Source organism: Ceratotherium simum, chromosome 17 (assembly GCF_057802395.1).
Source record: "Ceratotherium simum simum isolate JZ-2026a chromosome 17, ASM5780239v1, whole genome shotgun sequence".
Taxonomy (NCBI): Eukaryota; Metazoa; Chordata; class Mammalia; order Perissodactyla; family Rhinocerotidae; genus Ceratotherium; species Ceratotherium simum.
The window spans coordinates 15,494,643-15,515,404 of record NC_141916.1 but is presented as its reverse complement, the minus strand read 5'-3'; the positions used below and the strand labels follow the sequence as shown (position 1 = coordinate 15,515,404).

General features: G+C 52.0%; 1 long non-coding RNA gene across 1 annotated transcript in view; it reads left to right on the top strand.

Moving 5' to 3' along the window:
- LOC106801653 (uncharacterized) overlaps positions 1 to 13,838 on the top strand; it is a 34,729-nt gene extending 20,891 nt beyond the window's left edge. Inside the window, exons 2-3 of the long non-coding RNA XR_015554933.1 lie at positions 11,223 to 11,278; positions 11,799 to 13,838. This is a non-coding gene — a long non-coding RNA (uncharacterized LOC106801653). The remainder of the gene's footprint in view (positions 1 to 11,222; positions 11,279 to 11,798) is intronic.
- Positions 13,839 to 20,762: the final 6,924 nt, after the last annotated feature.

The window sequence follows — 20,762 nt, the reverse complement described above, 5'->3', positions numbered from 1 at the left end:
CAAATCCATCACGGGCTTTTGTCATATAGATTAGTCAGCCGTGGGTTTGGGGGAGCGGTTGCCTATGTCGGGGTGTACCTATCCTCCAAACTTTCTGGAGCAAGCGTTAGGGGTCTAGGGGACGACAGGACACTCCTACCCAGACCCGTCATTCAGATCTCCCAGGCCAGCGCCTTCACACCTGCGGGAGGGTGGAGGGGCAAGGGAGCCGGGTCTGGGAGGCCGCGGGCGGCGGAGGGAGGCGGGCAAGAGGAGGCCCCACCGGCGGCAGGCCGGGGCTGTGCCTGGGCGCTAGGCCCGTGGCTGCTGGGCCGTCTGCTTTCCCCTTTCCGCTTTCCGCGAGAACCCAGAGGAGAGGAAAGGCAAGTGGAGTCGCTGAACTTTAATTAAACCGAAGAGAAGACGGTGGGGGGAGGAAAAAACGATCGGAGGAGGAGGCCGAAAGGCCGAGGAAAGGAAGCGAGTCCGGCTCGGTCGGGAAGCCTGGAGATCCTGCGAGGGGCTGAGGCCGGGCCTTGCAGGAAGGTTTTCCTTTTCCGTGCCCCGGCTTCTCCACCCCGGGCGAGGAGGCTGACTAAATTCTAGCCCTCTTAAAAATATTTTTTTAAAAAAAGAAAGAAAAGGTAAAGAAAAAGAGAATTCTAATTGTATGGCATGTTTCAGCCAGGTGTTCCTGGTTCCAATGACTCAGATCCTGTTGGAACCCCGAGGATCTGTATACTTGGGCCTGTACAGACAGAGATGAAGGATGCCAGTTCCAGAGGAGGAAAGAGAGTGGAAGGTCCATCTCTTGGGGTCCTGTAGAAAATGCCCAAGACAAAACAAGTTAATTATTGTGTGCGTCTAGATCTAGTTGCCTATTTAAATAGGTAGGGGTGTATTTAAATACAGGGGTGGGGGGGTGGACAGGGAGTAACCGGCCCGATTGGGGCGGTGGAGAAAATGCTCCCCTCCTTCATTTGCGCGAGCAGCTTCGGGGCCTCCTCGGCGAGGCTCGGGCGGCGCGCCGGGCCGGGGCCGGGGCCGGGGCCGGGAGCCGGGGGCCGGGGCCGGGGCCGGGGCCGGGCCGGGGCTGGGGGAGGGGAGGCGGGGGCGGGCCCTCCCCGGGCGCTGTGAACTTTAGCTGGGCCGCCGCCTGTCAGCCCCAGAAAGCGTTAAAGGTGCAGCAGCCCGCGCCAGCCTCCGCAGCCGCCTTTGTACGCGTGATTTATGACTTCAATCTTGGTTCACCGAGAGTTCACACGGCTTTCGCTGCTGTTGAAGGTTAAAAGATGGTCTTCGCTTGACAAGTGGGACTATTGAAAATTCCTTCTTCTTAGTTTTTTTTTTTTTTTTTTAAAGAAGCGAAGAGCAGAGGCTCAGGAGAGAGAGAAAAAAATTTGGGGGGAGGGGACAAGGGTTGCAGGTGGGGGAAAATGGTAGATCAGGAAAGTTTGCCCCTCTACATTTAGACTTTTTTGTAGCTAGGATTTGGGAGTGTATATTGGGGAGGTGGGTGGAGAGTAGGAGGAGCTAGGGAAGGATTTAAGGATCTCATCTTTGAGGAGGCCAAAGGAGTGGCATTTTTAAAAACAATTCGTGCTTCCGCAGTTAATTTTCTGGATAACTTGGATCACACCTAACTGATCCTCCTTTCGAGACCGAAAGTGGGGCCAGGGAAGGAGAGAGCTTGGGGTGAAGGGCGGGTGTGTGGTCCCCAGGGCAGGAGGTGCCCACCCCGTGTGCCTGGCTGACCATCCACCTTGCCTGGTAGTGGCTTTTCAAGCGTGCTCCCATACCTACAGATTTGGAAAAGGGCTTTTAGGTCTCAATGTTTCAACTCCCTTCATCCTGTAGATTTAGCCTGACATGAATATTTGATGCAAATGACAAGGCTGATGGGAAAACTGTAGGACTGGAATTAGAAGTCCTTTCTAATGCCAGATCCCCTTGGCCCATGATCCTCTAGCTCCTTTTCCTTTTAGCATTTTGAAGAAGATGGTTCATAGCAGAGATGGTGGTCAAGGATCTCCTGGTGGGCAGAAGATAAGGTCCCTTTGTGGTCTAAGACCTCAATTTGGAAGGTCTTCCTTTTGAAGGTCTATTTGGAAGAACAAGAATCTCTCCTCCTTTTACGATTCCCTGAGAGAGAGAATGAGATCCCCTGGAGCTTTGAGGTTCTGAGCAGCACTTTGAGATTCCTTTAAAGTATCTTTAAATACCCTGAAATGGGAATTTGGGATTATGGGTTTTGGGGAGAAGAGCAGCGGAGTGCTGGGTCTGGTGTTGGGCATGCCTCCACAGCCCTAGTTAGGCCGTACCTCCGTTATTGATGCCATGTAGATGTCTTCTCAGGAGGTCAGAGTCAGGCCCTCAAACCCAGATCCTGGAACCAGCTGCATCCACGCTAGAAAGGGTGCTCCCTGTTTCTCTTCCCGTGGAGAGTTGGAGAGGCCTTCAGCCGCAGTATAGGGCTCATAGGCAATCCCCATGAGAAGGGAGGAGGGAGAGGGAGAAGAGTCAGAAAGATGACCACACCTCCCTGGGACACCCAGCGCCAGCCCCTCCTGAGGGCACCCCATATATGAACAGAACAGGCAGCAGGGAACAGACCCCAGAAATCCAGAGTCCGGGTTCTGAAGTCACTTTGGCCGGGGTGGCCCTCTGGCCTCAGAAAGAACAGAGACAGTGTGGCACTGTATTTAGAAGCTTGGGGGGAGGAATCAGCCAAGGAAGCTGATGAAACTCTTCTAGGTTCTGGCTGGGAAGCAGAGAATGAACTTAGGGGCCTCTGGAAGTAATGGCTGCACTGAAGTCCCCTTCCCACCTCCTCCAACTGTGTTCCTCCCTGGGAGATAATTTCAGCGGGCTTGTGCTTATCTGCAAGTCTGAAATAATTATGAATTAATTCATAATTAAGACTGTTGATTGTGACCATTGCTCTCTGGTGGGCTCATTTATTTTCTTCACCTCTGTGAAGCACAGGGTAGCCTCTGTTAGCCCTTGCCCTCAGGACAAACTGAGTCCTGGCCTCTTTTGAAGGCAGCCCTTGAACTCAGCGCCTTTGTGAAATGGTTGTCTCATTTTGCTACAAGTCATGTTGCACCTCACAGAGTATTTGCATTCAATGAACCACCTCCCACTAACTTCAGATTTCAAAGTGCTTTGTAGGCTTGGCTCCTGAAAAGATAGAATGGGGACTGGGAGTGAGACCCCAACGAGGGAAGCAGCTTGGCTAAGGCCAATGCGGAGGCAGGACTCCTAGGCGCAATACCCCAGTGATTGGGGATCAGGGATGGGCATTCTGCCTCCCTGGCCCTAAGGAGCTGTTGGCCTCCCTTAGCCCTTGAAGGACCCCTGAATACACACCTGGCTCTTTTTCCTGACCCTCCTTTACCCCCACCCCACTCCCCTGTAGGAGGCAAAGGCTTGAAGATACACCATACCCATGGATGGTTAGGGGTGGGGAAGTGGGATCTGCTGGTTGTTTCACATCTGTAACAGCCTAGAGAAGGAGAAAATTCTATCCCATGAGATCATTTCCATCTAAATCCCCGCCTGCAGCCCACCTCCCCTGCACTGAGACAGTTCTTTTTATCCCCTCGCCCTCCTTTCCTGCCCTCTAAAAAGTCTGTTCGGGAGGTCGAGGCAGCTCCCACAGTTGGTGGGAGACAGAAGTAGGAAATGAGGGAGGGGGCTTCAAACCTGCTACTTCCCACCTCTGTTCCTCAAACCCAACTCAACACCCTGCTACCAGGGCCCTCCCTCCTCCTTCTCCCAACTCTCCCTCCCTCTCTGAGGCCGGGGCTGCTCTAAGAACACCACCACTTTCTGTAGGACATTCGGGGACCCAACCCCCTGTGTCTCTCAGTGCGTTTCTGGTCCAGAGGGAAGCCAGTGGTGGAGCCAGCACATCACCACTTCGTGCCCCAGTGGAGCTGTCTGTGGAATCATCTCATTGTCATCCCAAACCTCACTGGCTCTTCCCCCGAGCCACCCAGCGTCCCTGGTCTCCCCCAAGCCAGAGGCAGGTAGGAAGCCCATCCAGAGAGTCGCTTGGAGCTGGCAAGTATATTTTCATTTACTGTTTGATGGCAAATAAAGAGACCTTGGGAAAAAAGGGAAGGAGCAACTGCGCCCGCGTCCTCCCCACCAGCCCCTCCTCTGGACATTGGCTTTCTCCAGGAAACAGTGCACTGTTGTTCTTGGACGACCATTCCCCACCATCTCCGTTCGGAGGGTTTGAGTTTCACCCTCCGTTCACCCCCATTAATCACCCCAGCAGCTAAACATCACCCAGCCCCCTCTGGCCCTTTCTCTTCTTTTTGCCCTTAGTATTCATGGCGGGCATTCCTCACGGCTGCTGCGGGCCTCACAAAGACCCCTCCTCCCACACAGGGTCCCTCCCCCGCCCCAGCTACCCCGTCTCGTGGGCACTCCTCACCCTTCCTGACATCTGAGTGGCAGCACCCACTCCCGGACCCCATTCCCCAGCTCTCTCCACAGCCACTGCCCCTCCAGTGTGGAATCCTCACCACACCCTCCTTCAGGTGCCTCGTCTCATCCCTACAGCCCCTCCCCGGTCTGTCCCCCGACTCTCTCCTCCATGCCCCATCCACGGTAGCCCCTCTGAGACGATGTGCCCTGGGCCCTTCCTTCCAGCCTTGAGAAACTGAGAGGCGGTGTAGTACATGTGGTTAAAAGCATGGGTTTTGGATTCAAATCCCAGATGTGTCATGTGCTAGTTTGTACAACCTTAGGCAAATTTCTTAACCTCTCTGAGCCATCCATGAAATGGACATACCCGCTGACCTTCGAGAGTTGTTGTGTAGATCAGATTAAATTTTATTTGCATAGACCCAAGCATTCAGCAGCGGCTTGATAAATGGTGGTTAATATTAGAAGCTTCTTGTGAGGAGGGAAAAGGATGCTCTTCAGATTCCAATAAAAGTGACGGAGTTGCCTCCTCCAGCACCTCAAAGAGAGGGATAAAAATGACCTCATCTTGCAGATAATCAGGGCCCCTTTACCAGGCAGCCATACTCTTCTGTTTGCCCTAGAGGTTCTCATCTTTTGCTGCACATTGGAGCTCCCTGGGGAGCTTTAAAAAATACTGACGCCTGGGTCCCACCTCCAGAGAGTCTTATTTGGTTGGTCTGGAGTTGTGCCCAGGCATCTGGAGTTTTAAAAACTCCTCAGGTGATGCTAATATGCAGCCAGGGTTGAGGTATGGGTCCTAGGAGGTGATACAGGAGGTGAGAGGACCTGCCACTTTGCTCTCCTCCTGTGTGTGAGCGAAGAACAGGGGCAGGAAGGATTCTCAGCCCAGAGCTTCTTCCCAACGCAGGGCGCCCCCTCAGCAGCCGCATTGCTTCAGTGGGGGAGGGTGTCACTTAGCACTGGCTTTTCTTGAGATGTCTGAATTTCAGAGATTCTCATCCTTTTCATTTCCTACAACTGTTAGGATTTAGAAAGGGGCCACCCCAAGAGGAAACAGGGGAATGGACAAATTGACCTCCTAGAGGCCCCTCTCTCGTCAGAAAATGTATGGTCCCCAGACCACCAGCGACAGAGGCAGAGGCAGCTGGTGGGAAAATTTGTAGTTACATAGTAAATGGAGTTTCTACCTGGTTGCTACAATAATAGGACAAGCAATTAGGATACAAGTTTCCAGGATCTTTTCCTATATTTCCAAAAAGATAAATCACCCCCAGGAACAGAATCTGCATATTGTAATTAACTGATAAATATTTCATGCCTGGTTCAAACTTTCTCCTCTTCTGTTTAATGGCGACAAACTTGAGCACTGAGGAAACAGGGAGCAAGGAGAGGGAGGGGAGGGAGACTCCACCTTTGCTCTGGGGGAGGGAGAAACTGTCGCAGCACCTTTATTTGCTTTCCTCCTGTTCCTTTAAGGAAACATTGCTCACCTGGAGAAAATCAGGTGGTAGAGGGTGTGACTGGGGCTTGTTGGCCTCAGCCCTGACCTCTCCCAGGAGAGGCCAGTCTCTGGTGACCCTGGGGGCACTGGGAGCAGCAGGCTTTGGAGTCCAAGGGCCCAATGTTTGAATATAAGCTCTGTTCTGGCATTTATTAACTGGATGGCTTTAGGCAGTTTACTTAATGTATCTGAAACTCAGTTTCTTCATCTGTGAAATAGGCATAGCAATCTTTTCCTTGTAGAATTGCCTGTGCCCAGTAGGCTCTCCAATACATGATAACTATTATCAACGGTAACAATTGCTAATGAATAGTCACCCCATTGCATTGCCTTGCACTCCTTCCCTTGCCCAACCCTACCCCAATGTTTAGGGCACTTAAACAATTGAATGTTTACTGTGAGTATGGTGAATGCTTTATCTCATGTAATCAATACAACAACTCTATGAAGGGAGTATGTTATTATCCCTATTTATTATCTATGTTATGCAAATAAGGGAACTGGGGCATGTAGCAGTTAAGTATCTTGCCCAGGGTCACGCAGTTAAGTGTGGTTAAGAGCACAGGCTGGGTAGTCTGACTGTGTAGTTTCAAGTTTGGTCTCTGCCATTGAATTAAAGCTGTAGGATGCAGCATAAGCTACTTAACCTCTCTAAGTCTCAGAGTCTTCATCTATTTGTTGTTGGTGGCATCGAGTGGATTCTGACTCCTAGTGACCCTGTGGACAGCAGAGCAGAACCCTGCCCAGTATTTTTGCCCCATCCTCTCACCTTCTGGCGCTGTATCAGACAATGCTCTGCTGCTGTTCATAGGGTTTCCATGGCCAATTTTTTTTGGAAGTGGGTGGCCAGGTCCTTTTTCCTAGTCTGTCTTAGTCTGGAAGCTCTGGTGAAACCTGTCCACCATGGGTGACCCTGCTGGTATTTGAAATACTGGTGGTGTAGCTTTCAGCATCACAGCAACACACAGCCACCACAGTATGACAACCAACGGATGGTGATGTGGTTCCCTGATGGGGAAACAAACCCAGGCGTGGCGGTGAGAGCACCGAATCTTAACCACTAGACCACCAGGGCTAGAGAATATTAATGGTACCCAGAAGGTAATTGTGAGACTTAAGTGAGAAATGCATGTACAGTGGCTACCTCAGTAACGGCACATGGTAAATATTAGTGGTCGTCATCATCACCATCATCATCATCACCATCATACCACAGTGGCCCTCGGGACCATGGTGTCTCCTGCTCTTTGGTGTTACTTGGATGCTGTGTGTGTGAGGGTGCTCTGCAAGCACCAGAGCTGCTCTCTCATTAACTCCCCCCACCCCACACTTCAGTACCCAGGACTTTGGAAAAAGGACACTAAATAGATTATGACTCCATTTCGGGAATTAAATCAAAACTCAACACTAACTCAATTTGGCTTCTGACGAGAGGGAAAGGTTAAAAGGGAGTGAGGAGGCGTCTGGGTGTATTCTCAGAATTGTAATTGGTTCTGGATCCTTGTCCCCAGCCCAAGGGGGATCCCCTGGGGTGGAGGAGTGGAGGAACCTTGGAACTCTGTGTCACCTGGAAGTGGGTGTGGGGTGGGAAATTGTCCGGGAACATTTCCCCAAGGGGAATCCTCTCTTCACAGCCCTTACTCGGCCCAGCCCGGGATTGAAGGGGATCCCAAGACTGGCCGAGCGTTGGGGCTTAGACCAGTAGGTGGACCTCAGGAGAGTGGAAAGAGTCCTGCTCGAGATGGTCACCTCCCTGGAGAAATACCTGCTCTGATGTGCTTCTCTTTAAAGACATCCGAGCAATACTGATGTTGCCATCTCTTATGTTCAGATATATTGATTAGACAGCCCCAAATGTTATGACACATGTACATGTATAACCATGTGTTCTGTGTGTGGAAGTCCACCCAGCCCTCATTCAGCTTTATATATTAGCCCAGGCTATTCTGAGCACTGTGAACTAAAAGTAAAAATTAATTTCTAGTTAAGGGAGAGTGGCAATTTTCCTCAATATTTTCTTTTTTACTGCTAACACTCTCCATCCAGGCTTAAAAGACCATTATTTCCCACTATACGGAAGGGAAAACCAAGGCCCTAAGAGATGAGTAGCTTATGCAGAATCACAGATGCAGTGTAGGATTCAAGGACAATTCCAAAACAGAAACCAGTGTCTTGGGGGAGACAGAGTAGGGAAAGTCCCCACCTTGGCTCTAACCTGGAGGCCTCAGTCCTCTCCAAAGCAGAGTGGGCTGGGGACAGCGCCCGGGAGGCAGGTGCTGTGGAAGGAGGGACTCCGAGCTCGCCAAACAGCGGGGCCTCGGGCGAGAGCGTCGCCGGCGCGTCCTCATTCTGCGATTACTGTCAGGGGACCATCCATCAGCGCCGCCCGGGATGCTGGGCCCAGACTGCCCGCCGCCCGCCCGGGTCTCTCCAGATCGCATTAGCGCGGGGCGAGGGCGCGCGGCGGCACCGGCTGCTGCGAGAGGGGCGGGCCACGCTGGGGGGCGGGGACCTGGGGCACCGCGCAGGGGCCATTGCAGGGGCAAGACAGACGCTGCCTTAGGACCCCTCCCCTTCTTCCAGTCTCCCCGTTCTGGTGTCAGTGGAGGGGGCGCTAGAATGGGGGAGAGGGGAACCAGAACACAGAAGGTTCCAGGGAAGGGCCAGGGTAGTGAGGGAGGAATCACCAGAACCAGAAAGAGAGAGCAAAACACCCGTAAAGGCGAAACAGGAGAAAGGTGGCCGGGGAGGGAGAGACTGAGAAAGGGGTGCAGAGCATGTGGGCTAAGTGGAGAGAAGGGTTTAAGAGGAGAGAAGAGAGGATGTAGAGGGAGAGAGAACTGGAAAGCAACAGATGAGAGAACGGGGAAACAGGGTGAAGAAAACCTTAGAATCTAGTGCGAGCCCCTCATTTTACAGATGGGGAAACTGAGGCCCAGAGAGGGGAATACCTTATCCAAAGACGGACTCCAGCTGCTGCTGGGCTAGCTCTTGGCCCCCAGGCTCATTTATTCATTCAACCCATGTGTTTGGAGCATCTGCTCTGCGCTGGGCGCTGGGGCTGCCAGAATGACGCAGGGTCAGTTCCTGCGCTTTGGATGCTGCAGGCTGTCCTCGGGGGTGGAGGGGCTGAGCATCCAGAGGGGCTCTCACCCCCATCCAAGAGGGGTTTCCAGAACCCCGCCTCTTCTGGACACTCAACCCCCCGCGGCTGTGCCCTCTGCTGTTCTGCTCATGTCCTCGCGGAGTGGGCAGTTCTACGGAAGCGCCTCCCTCCCCCACTTCCCACGGGGCTCCCGGGAGCTGACACAGGTTCTTGAGAGTTTGGCCAACTTGTTCTGCCTCCCATGGCCAATAGGCTATGCCTGAAAGCAAGGCCCTTATTCCCTGCTCAGTTAGTCCTCTGGGGATGGGTCAGGTTGCAGTGAGATCAAGCTGGGGTAAGCAGGATTGAGGTTGGACGTGAGGAAGTACTTCCAGGTCCCACAGTTTGGAACCATTTTTGCTGGGACTCTAACGCAATTGTGCTTCCTTGAGGATGGAGTTGGCACATCTTCCAGGGAAAGACTTGTCCTTTTCAGTCAGATTCTCCAGTCTGCCCTGTGTGAGGCTCTGTGCTGGGCTGTGGGGGGTTCCAGAGAGCCTGGTCCTCATCCCAGGGTTTGTGCTCTAGATGAGGATGAACTAACATCTCCCTGGCCTCCTCCCCAGTCACTGCCAGCCGTGCAACATCATGGAATCCCTGGATCCTTTGCAACCCCCAGATCATCTCATCCTTCCTTCTGCCTCCAGAAGGACTGTGTCTGAGTAGCTCCATCTGCCCCTCCACAACCCCTCTCCTTAAACCTGTTCCCTGACAATCAGGAGGTGCCTCCTTATGTCTAAACTTGCTCCCTCCTTCCCCATGGTCCATCATCATCACTTTGACTTGACTTGGGATAATTGTCACCAGGCTGAAGCAGCACATGTTTTCTACAAACACTCCTCCCTCCCACTGATACTCACTCAACCCTCGGTGGCCAGGCAGGGAGTGGGGACGACCTCCCTCCAAGAGCTCTGGAAACTTCTCTATCTGAAACAAGCTCCTAGGTGCTCTGAGGTGGTAGTGGTTTTAAAGAAGGGGCCCTCTTTCCTCCACAGCCCAGGTTACGTTTAGAGGGAGGCAAATGTGAGAGAGTTTCCAATCGCAGAATCTTAGTCTCCACGCCTGTCCTCCGGAGGCGTGGGGCTCAGGAAAGGAGAGAAATGAGCAGGACAGGGCCATGAGCAGAGTCTCAGGGATGGAGCCCCCAGAGGACAAGAGAGTTGGACGCTTCTGAAGTTCCAGACTGAAGATCCACAGCGAATTTAGCATCATTCTTTTTTGCAGGCAAAGCGATACCCTCGGGATCTAGCCAATAAAAGAGCCTGGGGAAGAGGCTATTTCTGCAGCCCTGACACTTTATCCAGAGGATGTCAGCTTCACCCTAGGGGCAGTGCCAGAAGCTGGGAGGTTGGGAGCAGACAATGAGGCTGTTCCTCCCAGGGCGTGCCAGATGGGGGGTTGGAGCGAAAAGCAGCCAGGGAAGCAGGCCTTGGCAATAACTCTCTGTGCCTCTGTACTGACTCCACGGACATCATCTCGTGTGATCTTGGTGCCGGGCTCAGTGCTGGGCACAGGCTCGTTTACTCGTGGATGGATGGAGACCAGTGGGAGGAAGGTCACGTCCTCCATTATAGGTGAAGAAAGAGAGGCACAGAAAGGTTAAATGACTTGCTCAAGGTCACCTGTCTCATCACGGGCAGGGCCAAATTGCATTGAAGAGCCACCTTGGTGGTTGAGGATGGTGGAGAGGAGGGAGGCAGGAAGGGAGGGAATAAACCATCAGTCACCACACCAGGGACAGAGGAGAGCGCCGAAAAGAGATGACTCTCTGGGAAAGGTGGCAGTTAAGATCATGCACATTTTAAAATACCTCTTTGAAGGCTGACTTATGGCAGATACACAGCCCTGCAAACAACATGGCGAGGTCAAGGGGAAGACCAAGCTATTCAAGACACTGAGAGTCTGGATACCTGACCCCCCAGACCTTTTCTGAGAGTCACACAGCCCCTAAAAGCTGTGTGACATCAGACCAGCCACACCCCTCTCTGAGCCTCTAGAGAATGGAGATACCAGATGAGGAGGAGGGTACACATGAGCCAGAAGGGCTGGGTCATTGTCCTCAGGGGAGCAATTGTAGGCCTGAAGTTCCCACTTCCTTGGATCTATTCTTTGTTGTTGTTTTTGTCTGATTTTAATTATTTTATTTTTTTCAAATAGGAAGTACATGTATATGGTTGAAAACTGAAAAGGCACCAAAAGTTACACAGTGACAAGTAAGTCTCCCTCCCACCCTCAGAACTACCAGGCCACCCGGGCTCCTCTCTCCATTATAACCACTGAAACCACTGTCTTGTATAACCCTCCAAAGATATTTGCTACTCCTCCTGGCTTGTACCCTGAAGTCACCACAAAGCTGAGTTCAGCACTGAGTTCTGGGGGGAGGTGGGGGGGCACACCTGGACTGCTGGGGCCGTGGAGTACCAAACACTCTCAGTTTCCCCTCCCACCCTGGTAAGATGACTTCCTGCCTTAGGAGCTCAGAAGCCCTGCAGGTGAGAGGGAGGGCTGGAGGGCCAGGCAGAGGCAGGAACCTTCTCTAGGGCTCCAGTCCCCCACACTGCCCTCCCAGGCCTCGCAGACCCACAGGGCTCTGAGTGTTAGCCTGGCAGAGGTGCCACCCCCTTGGGTCCACTCAGGTTCTCCAGAGAACAAGGCTCCACACCTTCCCTCTACTACCTGCTGCACTGTTGGGAAGTCTTTCTTGATGTCTAACTCCGATTCCTTCTACTTCAGGTGCAGCCCATGGCTTTTTATCCTGCCCCCAGTGGAGATAGAACATCCTCCTGGAGATGATGACTCGGTTCCCTCCCCTGACTTACATACACAAGCAGCCGCCCTCCTCCCACTTGAGGGCCTCTGAATTCCTAGTCCGCCCCTCATTTCCAACCACTTCCTTCTTGCCAGCACATCCCTCGGGTATTATTATCCCAAAGAACACTTTGGTCACGGAGGTGATGACATCCCAACCTAAAGCCAAGTCTTCCACCAGAGTCAGGGGGTGAATCCAGGCTAGTCCCCTTGCCAACTGAATCTCCCCATTTCTGGTGATCCCCTAGCCCAGCTCTTGCACTTGTGCCTGTCACCTTGGCCCCCAGATCCTCACACATGGCCTGCAGTGAGATAAGGCACAAGTTAACCTCAAGCCTGGGATGGACTCCCCCTGCCCTCCTCTCCACACCTGGTTAACCTCATCCTTTGCATCTACTCACTAAGCAATTATTATTGACTATTCCGTTCTTGGGCTGCATCAGTGAACAAAACAGAGATAGACCCCTGCCCATGTGGAGTTTACATTTTAGCAAGGAGAGACAGAAAATAAACAATACATTTGTTAAATAGGTAAATTGTATTGTATATTAGAAGGTGATAAGGTTTACAGAAAAAATAGATCAGGGAAAGAGAGACCAGGATGGAGGGGAAGTCTGCAATTTTAAATATGGTAGTCAAAGAGGTCTCATTGAGAATATAGTATTTGATCTAAGACTTAGAGATGACGGGGTAAGTAAGCCCCACAGATATCTTGGGGAAGAGTATTCTAAGCAGTGGGAACAGCCAATGCAAAGGCCCTGGGGCAGGCACATGCCTGGCAAGTTTGTGGAACCTGGAGGCCAGTGTGGCTGGAGTGGAGTGAGCAAGGAGAAGTGTTGGAGGGCATGACGTCAGAGAGGTAACGAGGGGCCAGATGCTGTAGGGCCTTGTAGGCTGTCTTAAGGACTTTCATCTTTACTCCAAGTGAAATGGGGAGGAGAGAGATGACTGGACTTCAGTTTTCAGATGGTCCTTCTGTCTTCTGTGTTGAGATAGATTGCGGGGGTTGGGGGAGACGCAGGGAGACCTGTTGGAAGGTTATTGCACTGATCCAAGTGAGAGGTGAGCGGCTTGGACCAGGCTGACAGCAGAGGACGTGGTGAAAAGGGCCCAGATTCTGGATTTGGTGACAGTTTTCTCTTCTTTGGCTTCCGTCCCTTTGCTCTCTTCACTCTCTTCTTTCCTAGGTTGTGTGTTTTCTCTCTTGAAGACTGAGAGCGCTGTGAGCGGGGCTCAGTTCCTGTCCTCGGGATCTGCCCCAGCACCCAGGGCAGGGTCCATGCACAGGGCAACAGGCCACGGTGCTGCCTGGGAGCAGGCTGACGGGCAGGGCAGCCTGGCAGCGCTCTGCAGGCCTGGCCCCCTGAGCCGGGGGAGGAGGCTGCTGTCTCTAAAGAGGACGTGATGGACAGTTATTGAGGGCGCTCAGCTGGGGGCTCCACTCGAGTCTTAATCTGAGCTGCCCTCAAGGAAATCATAACCAGCTCTTAAAAACGTGTTAAGACCAAAGCTGGTGTGTGTGTTTGAGCAGAGCTTCGACAGCTACTTAACACGGGGGCCTCCGGGCCTTTGAGTCCACTACGGCTCGGCTCGCCCTCTCCCCCGATCTGGCTGGTGTTTATCGGCCAAGACGTTGTTTAAATCACACTCATTTCCTATAAACATTTCACTTGAAGTGCCATCCACTGCTCCAGAAATGCATCTATCACCAGCTCAGGGGTGCACTTGAGAAGCCGCGGGGTGCTGGCGCCCCAGCTCTCTCTCCTGTCCCCTGTCACCCCTCCTCCCTTGACCCATATTCTCAGGTTTCACGCGGTAAGAACAACTTCCCCTAAGTGTAACAGGGCACTTAGTGCCAGGATTATTTATAACAGTGGGGATGGCAACAGGCTGTGGGGAACAGCCCAGCCCGTGGACACTTTCTCCTTCAAAGCTCAATAAATGGACCTGGATCACTGTTCACCACCTGGTGTCTCGGTCTCCTCTGTGTTTCCCGCTGGCTTCAGGGGGCCGTGAGGGAGAGGGGAACAGGGGTCTGGACCAGGCCAAGGCTGTCCTCAGAGTTTAAGGTGCTTATAAACCAGGCTCCAAATAAAGAGATCCCCCCCCCCAACTGTATTTCCTCTCGCTTCTAGACAGACAGGCACTTCCCTGCCTCAGGCGAGCTCTCATCTTGGAAATGAGCTGCTCTTGGGGTCTGTTCTCCTGCAGGGAGCCCGCTGCCCCCCGCCCCCCAGGAAAGCTGGCATCATTCTGCTACCACAGTGGCAGGGCTGGGAGTCAAGCTGAGGAAGGCATCTGATCTGGACTGGAATGGGGGTGCAGGAGGTTCTGGGGGTTCTTCCAAAGAAATGTTTCGATTGGCTCAATTCAGGCTAGAGTGAGGCAGGGGATGGATGAAGTCACTTCCAGAGGACCGAAAGCGTTCTGACCATCCTCCTCCTCCCCAGCAGTTCACTGGTTGTCCTAATCTGAAGGCTCCAGGGTGTTGGGGACTGGAGGATGGTAACCCATTGAATGGCCCCTCTCCCCATCTCATTTATTTGGCCGGAGTCACATTAAGGAAAGTCATCATCAGACCTCCTCGTCCTACCCAAAGGCCTGATCCACCTCCTCCCCAGACACCGGGCGCCTCCACCTCCTTCCCCCCACACCTATTCCCCCGCACCACGCTGAGGAGGCTCCTAGGTAAGCTCCAGGGAGAGCCCAGGTGAGAGACTTCTAGAAGGCAGGGAGGGATCAGGGTCAAACCCAAGGTGGGTCAGGCAGGGGAGGCAGCCCTGGTCTTTGGGGTCAAGTAATGCCCCTTTACAAGCCAAATGAAGAAAAAAAGTTCTAAGGGGAGCATATGACTCCATAAAATAAAGGGCCATAATTGGGAGCGATATCTAATTTATCTATTGAATGCCTCCTACGTACTCTTTTATCACTTAGATGGACAGAATATAATTGGTGTGCTGAACGCCATCAATCTCAGGGCCTGGGCTTCCTGTGCTGGCTACACCTATTACTGTCAGATTATGACACTGTAATACCAAGATCAATGACATTTTAAATGTGCTCCAGTTATGGGCAATTGCTGACAATAAAAACAGTGACAAATTGATGAAACTTGGGCAGCGATGATCTGGTGTCAAAAATAAACCATAAATAATCTGGTTTCCAAACTGGGAGAGGTGCCTGGGACCCCAGCTTAGGGGAAAAGGCCAAGGGAGAGGAGACCCCATCCCACCCACAGCATCTTGGCCACTCAGGAAGCCCCAGCTGCTTTGGAAAACTTCCTCCAGGCAGGACTGCAAGGCACCAACAGGGGGATGGAGGGGCGGTGTTTGCTCAGGGCCTGGAGTCCCTTCAGACGGAGTGCCCATCACTGGGACTTTGGGAAGGGCCTGTGTGTGGCTGCCAAGGCTGGGGCCACACAAGTTCACCAAGACGCTGGTAGGTGGTCTTTCGGGGTCCTGCCCACACTGAGGAATTAGGGCTGACTGGCCGAGTCACAGAGTTGGACTGAGCCAACGTTAAAGCTTGAGTCTCTCTTTGTGGAGGGACTGGCTCTGTCCTCCAAACCAGCTAGCAGAGGGACCTGGGCCCTCCCCACCCCACCTCCACCTGCCCCAGGCGTTCTGTCTCCCTGAGATGTTTGGAAGGGCTTAACACAAATGCATTCTGGGTGCCCGGCACCAGTGCAGGTAGGGATGGGTTGGAGGAGTGTTCATACTGGGATCATGGAGAAGAGATGGAAAAAAGAACATAAAACAAAGAAAAGCAAAAAGCAAAACGTGAACTGTGGCTCCTTCTCTGATTTTGACTTATGTCAGAGGTTTCTCGATGAAAGGGAACTCCAGGGCTTCAACCAGCTGAACTCTTTTGGGGTGCATTAAGGCAGACCCTTCTCCAGTTCCTTATTTTTAAGGGATTGCCTTACTTTGTAGTTTTGCCCTCACACATTTCCCTCATTTTAATAGTCACAATTTCTTAATATGGACACCACCGCTCACACCCCTGTGACGGGACTCCCGCTCGTGGGAGGCCTTTATGGAGCTGCTGCTACATACGCTGTCCCGGCGTTTCACACATCTTATTGTCAATCCTGTAGTGGCCCTGTGAGGCGGCTCTTCTTTTCCACACTTCAGAAGGAAGGAGATAGAGGCTTAGGGATTTGGTGACCTGCCTGAGATGGCACAGCCAGTAAACAACAGAACAAGAAATGAACCTGGGATGATGACTCTAGCTCCTCTTTTCCCTCTGTCCTTTTCACAGACCTTTTTCATCCCATTTTATAAAGGAAGACCCAGAGGCTAAGGGGCTCCCTCAAGAACCCATAGCTAGTCAGGGACAGAGCTAGACCTAAACCTAGCTTTGCTGACTCTTCTTGTATTACTTGCATGCTCTTTCTAGATGCACCACAATAGCCTCCTTCCTGGGGAGGCTGCCGTGCTCCAGCCTTGGCCCCTGAGAGGCAGCAGGGGCCACAGTCTGCTGGAAGTCACTCAAGTGCTTGAATCCTGATTCTGCCACTTGACAGCTGTGTGACCTTAGGCAAGCTACCTCACCTCTCTGAGCTTCAGGCAGTTGCGAGAATTTAAACGACAAAATGCATGTAAAGCATTTGGCATGGAGGCTGGCCTTAGTAAGTGTTCCCTAAATGTAGCCATTAGAGGGATAACCTGGGACAGTGGAGGGAAGTTTGACAAAAAATCAAAGAGAAGGGACTGATTTAGGGGCCACACACTGAAGCACCTGGGCTGCAAGTGCCCAAGAGCCGCCCTACAGTGGCCGAGTGGTGGGGCTGTCACAGGACACATAAGAAGCCTCTCTGAGGACCACAGAGGTTTTCTGAGGGCAAATAGTTTAGAATATTTTTATATTAAGACACATAAAATATACTATGTAATAAAAGGCCAAGTTTGCATAATTTTAAAAGTAAACTTAAGGCCTCAAAAGAATTTGGTCCTCGGTGAGGGCTCTTCAGGCTGAGCCCCCAGACCACTGGGTCCAGTGCACTCTCCTCCCTCTATTATCACAGGGACTTTGGCAGGAAAGTCTGAGAATCCTTATGTCAGGGACAGAGCCTGGGCAGGAGCCGGGATCTCTGACTCTGTCACTCTTTAGAAGAGCAAAACAGATGACTATTTCCACCTTCCCACTGTTTAACCTTCAAATTTAGCATTAAGAACATGAAGGATTCAGTTTAAATTATGACAACTTATTTCTGATTCCTTCCTGTTTAATCATTACTAACCAAGCCACCAGTCATCGACCAGCTAAGTAGTCACACTTTATAGGAGGCTGGGAAGCAGAACGCGTAAAACTGGTTGGATCCTGAAGGAAAAACCCAAAGGCTGCCTGTCACGGAGGTGCTTTCATGTTTTATGAGTGAGGAAAGGATTTGCCCACCCAGGTCTGGTTGAGCCTTCCCTCTCTACCTCACACTAGGCCTCCCAGGTGCCCTCCATTGGCCCAGCCTTGGGGCTGCCCCGGGCTCAAGGCTTCCTTGTTCTCAAAGGGCCCTGGAGTGGCCCTCGACTCATTAGGACCCCCACAGGACACCCACCTGACGAGGGCTCTGTTACCAACGCAGCGTCAGCCACCACCACGGCCCTCTACGGCTACACTCCTAACTCCTGGTCTTGCTGAAGTTTTATTTTCTTCTTAATAGTACAAGTAATATATGTTGATTGTAGAGAATTTAACAGTCCAGATAGGTGAAAAGGAGGAGGAAGAAAAGTCCCAATAGTTTCCCCAGCGAGGAAGAACCTTGGTTAGTTGGGCAAGTCACTTGACTCTGGGGGCCATGTGGAGTCTCCACCTGTTTAAGGTGAAGTCTACGTGGAGTGACCCTCTGCTCAGTGTAGGGGTTCGGGGAGGCGGTATTCTGCAGGGCATAGTCCTCTGATAAAAATCAGAAGCCTGCCCAAGTTCAAGGTGGGAGGGGACTGGGCACAGCCTGGTTTGAGGATCATTAGGTTGGTCGTTTGGTGACTCTAGGGGTTGGATCCAGAGGACAGGGGCCCTTCCAATGGATCCTACTACCCCTTCAAATGGCAACTCATGGAGAAGTGGGCTCACCAGACCCCAGCCAGCCCTTCCAAGATTTTCCCCTATACCTGCTCCATTACTTCATGATATGAAAAATTCCTTGAATAAAGAACAAGTCTAAACTGCAAGTGGTCCTAGGAAAGGGAGTTGAGTGACTTAGATCCATGGCAGCTCCATTTCTGAGAGAAGGAAATGCCTTATGCTGCCAGTTCAGACAAAACTAAAGTGACCCTCTGGTCCCCCCAAGAGAGGGGCACTGGGGATGGTGACAGCGTTCCTGCCCCGGAACCCAGGGATGATGTAGGGGAATGGCACTTAACCACACCCTGGAGCCAAAGAAGTCTGAGGCCAAGCTCTCGAAGGCTCAGGTGAGGGGCTGGAAAGATGAGCCAAAAGATGAGAATGGAACTGTGAGCTGCCAGACTCAGCTCAGGAAATCAGTGCTGAGGAGGAGAAGCTAGGTGGGGCAGGGAAGACTTCCAGGGGAGGGGAGTGTGTCAGAGAAGGACAGATTGAGTGGAAACGGAAAGCAGGGGACCATTTAAAGGCAAATTCGCAGCAGAGGGTGGGTGATGGCTGGGCCTGGGGCAGGGGTGGGGGTTGAGGATGGGGGTTGGCAGTGGTTTAGAGGGAGCTCTTTGCAGAGGGCAGCCTTTCGAGGTGATGGACAGAACTTTGGGTCTTAAGAGCAGGAAAGCAGTTTATATTTCACTCCTTCCCTGAACAGAGGGATTGGATTTTGTCAAGAATAAGTCCCCAGTAAGCAACTGTGAGCACCCCGCCCATCCATCTTGTTGATGAATACGGAGTGGGAGCAACGTTGGGAGTGTGGGTGTCTGACGAGGTCTTTATGATTCTAGAATCACTTATTACACCTTCTTCCTCCTCCTCTGCCTGGCTAATGGGCTTCGGGTACCCACGGCACAAAGAGCAACCAGACACTCGTGGGTGATACAGATGTGGGGCCCTGTCTTCCTGGCCTTCGGAGGAAACTGGATTTTGAATTTGGTTTGTTGTTCAACCATCCATTTGCCCCTAGCAGGACTGAACCTTTCCTTCCTCCAATCCATGGGTCCCTTCAAATCCTTCATAGCCTTCAATCCTGAGAACTGGAAGTCTGGTCTGCTCCCTAACATCAGCCCATCCTGTGCAATGCAGCCTCATTGCCTCTGGCCTGGAAAGACAGCTTCTGGATTCATCTTTGCCTGCACTCCAGCTTCTCCTCCCAGGAGAAGGAGAAGACTGACATCATTCTGTCAGTCACGTTGGGCCGGAATCCAGGCGTCATCCTGGATTCCTCCGCTCCTATCAAGCTCTCTCAGTCAACAAATATTTATTGAGCGTCTTCAATGAGCCAGGCCCTGTTCATGGGGCCCCTGTACATAGCTGAAGAACAGCATGTACAAAACCCTGCCCTCATGGGCTTGCCGTCAGCGACCTAGCGTGTGGATTCTACCGCCTGAACTTCTGTTACCCTCTTTCCCACTGTCACTACCCTCGGTCCTCCCCTGTCACCTGGCCACCTCTGCTTGGTAGCCCCAAGGGATCTTACAAACCCAGATCTACCCTCGTCAGTACTTTGCCAAAAACCTCAAATGAAAACTTTTTAAAAATGCAGAGTGAAAAATTCAAGCTGTAATTCTAGCCTAACAGTTGGACAGCTTTAAAGAAAGCACTAAGCAATATAATATATTATTTGTGGATATATGTATGTGGCAAAAATATAAAAACATGGGCTGGAAGAACCACCCAAATTCATGATGATGGTGCCTCTGGGATGGGGGAGGATGATGCTGGGAAGGGGAAAAGGGAACTTAAATTTTATCTGTAATGACCTGTTTATTTTATTTTTAAAAACTCCATAGCAAAGTTGACAAAATGTTAATAGTAGCTTAATAAAACCCTAACCTTGGATAGTGGGTACCAGAGTGTGACATTCTATTTTCTGCATTATAGAAAAACTTGTCAGGGCTGGCCCCATGGCCTAGTGGTTAAGTACGGCACATTCCACTTCAGCGGCCCGGGTTTGGTGCCCGGGCACGGACATACACCATTCGTTGGCAGCCATGCTGTGGTGGCGACCTGCATACAAAATAGAGGAAGATTGGCACAGATGTTAGCTCAGGGCAAATCTTCCTCAAGCAAGAAAAAAAAAACTTGTCAAAATTTAAACCATGAAACCCTCAGGGGTCCCTCACTCTCCCCACCCCCTTACCTGGCACATTGGCCCTTCACCAGCTTGTACAGACCTCCTTTCTCTTCACTGAAGGACTTGCAGTTCCCCAAAGATGCCACCAGCACTCTGCCTCAGGGCCTTTGCCCAGGCTGTTCTCTTGGCTGGAACGCCCTTTCCTATTCTGCTGCCTCACTCCTGCTCAACAGCTGGTGTTGGGAGCTGGTTAGGACTGGGGAGGTAGAAGCATTCTGGGGAGGACAATTCTTTCTTGTCCTGGTTTGTATTCAGCTGCAGCTAGAGAGACGGATCACCTGTTTCTTTTTATTTAAAATCTGGTTTGCTTCAAGACTGTTATCAGTGACGGGGAGGGGGAAAGAGTAAGACCCTCCACAGAGCCTTCCCCCCCCCCACCTTCCCCAATAGCCTCGCCCTGAGGCAGAAGCTTCCCAGCAGAATGACGAAAACTGATAACCTCATTCAGCTCTGGCTCCGTTAGGATTGTCGTCTGGCTTTCTCTGCTGGTGTTGGAAGAGCTGCTTTAGGGCAGGCCAGGGCCATCCTGTGCCTCGAGGGAGCAAACATGGCCTGGGCCTGATTTGACTACGGCTGCTGGTGGGGTGCTGAAGAGGCACACGAAGTCTGGGCCCGGAACACCCTCCCCGTGCCATTCTATC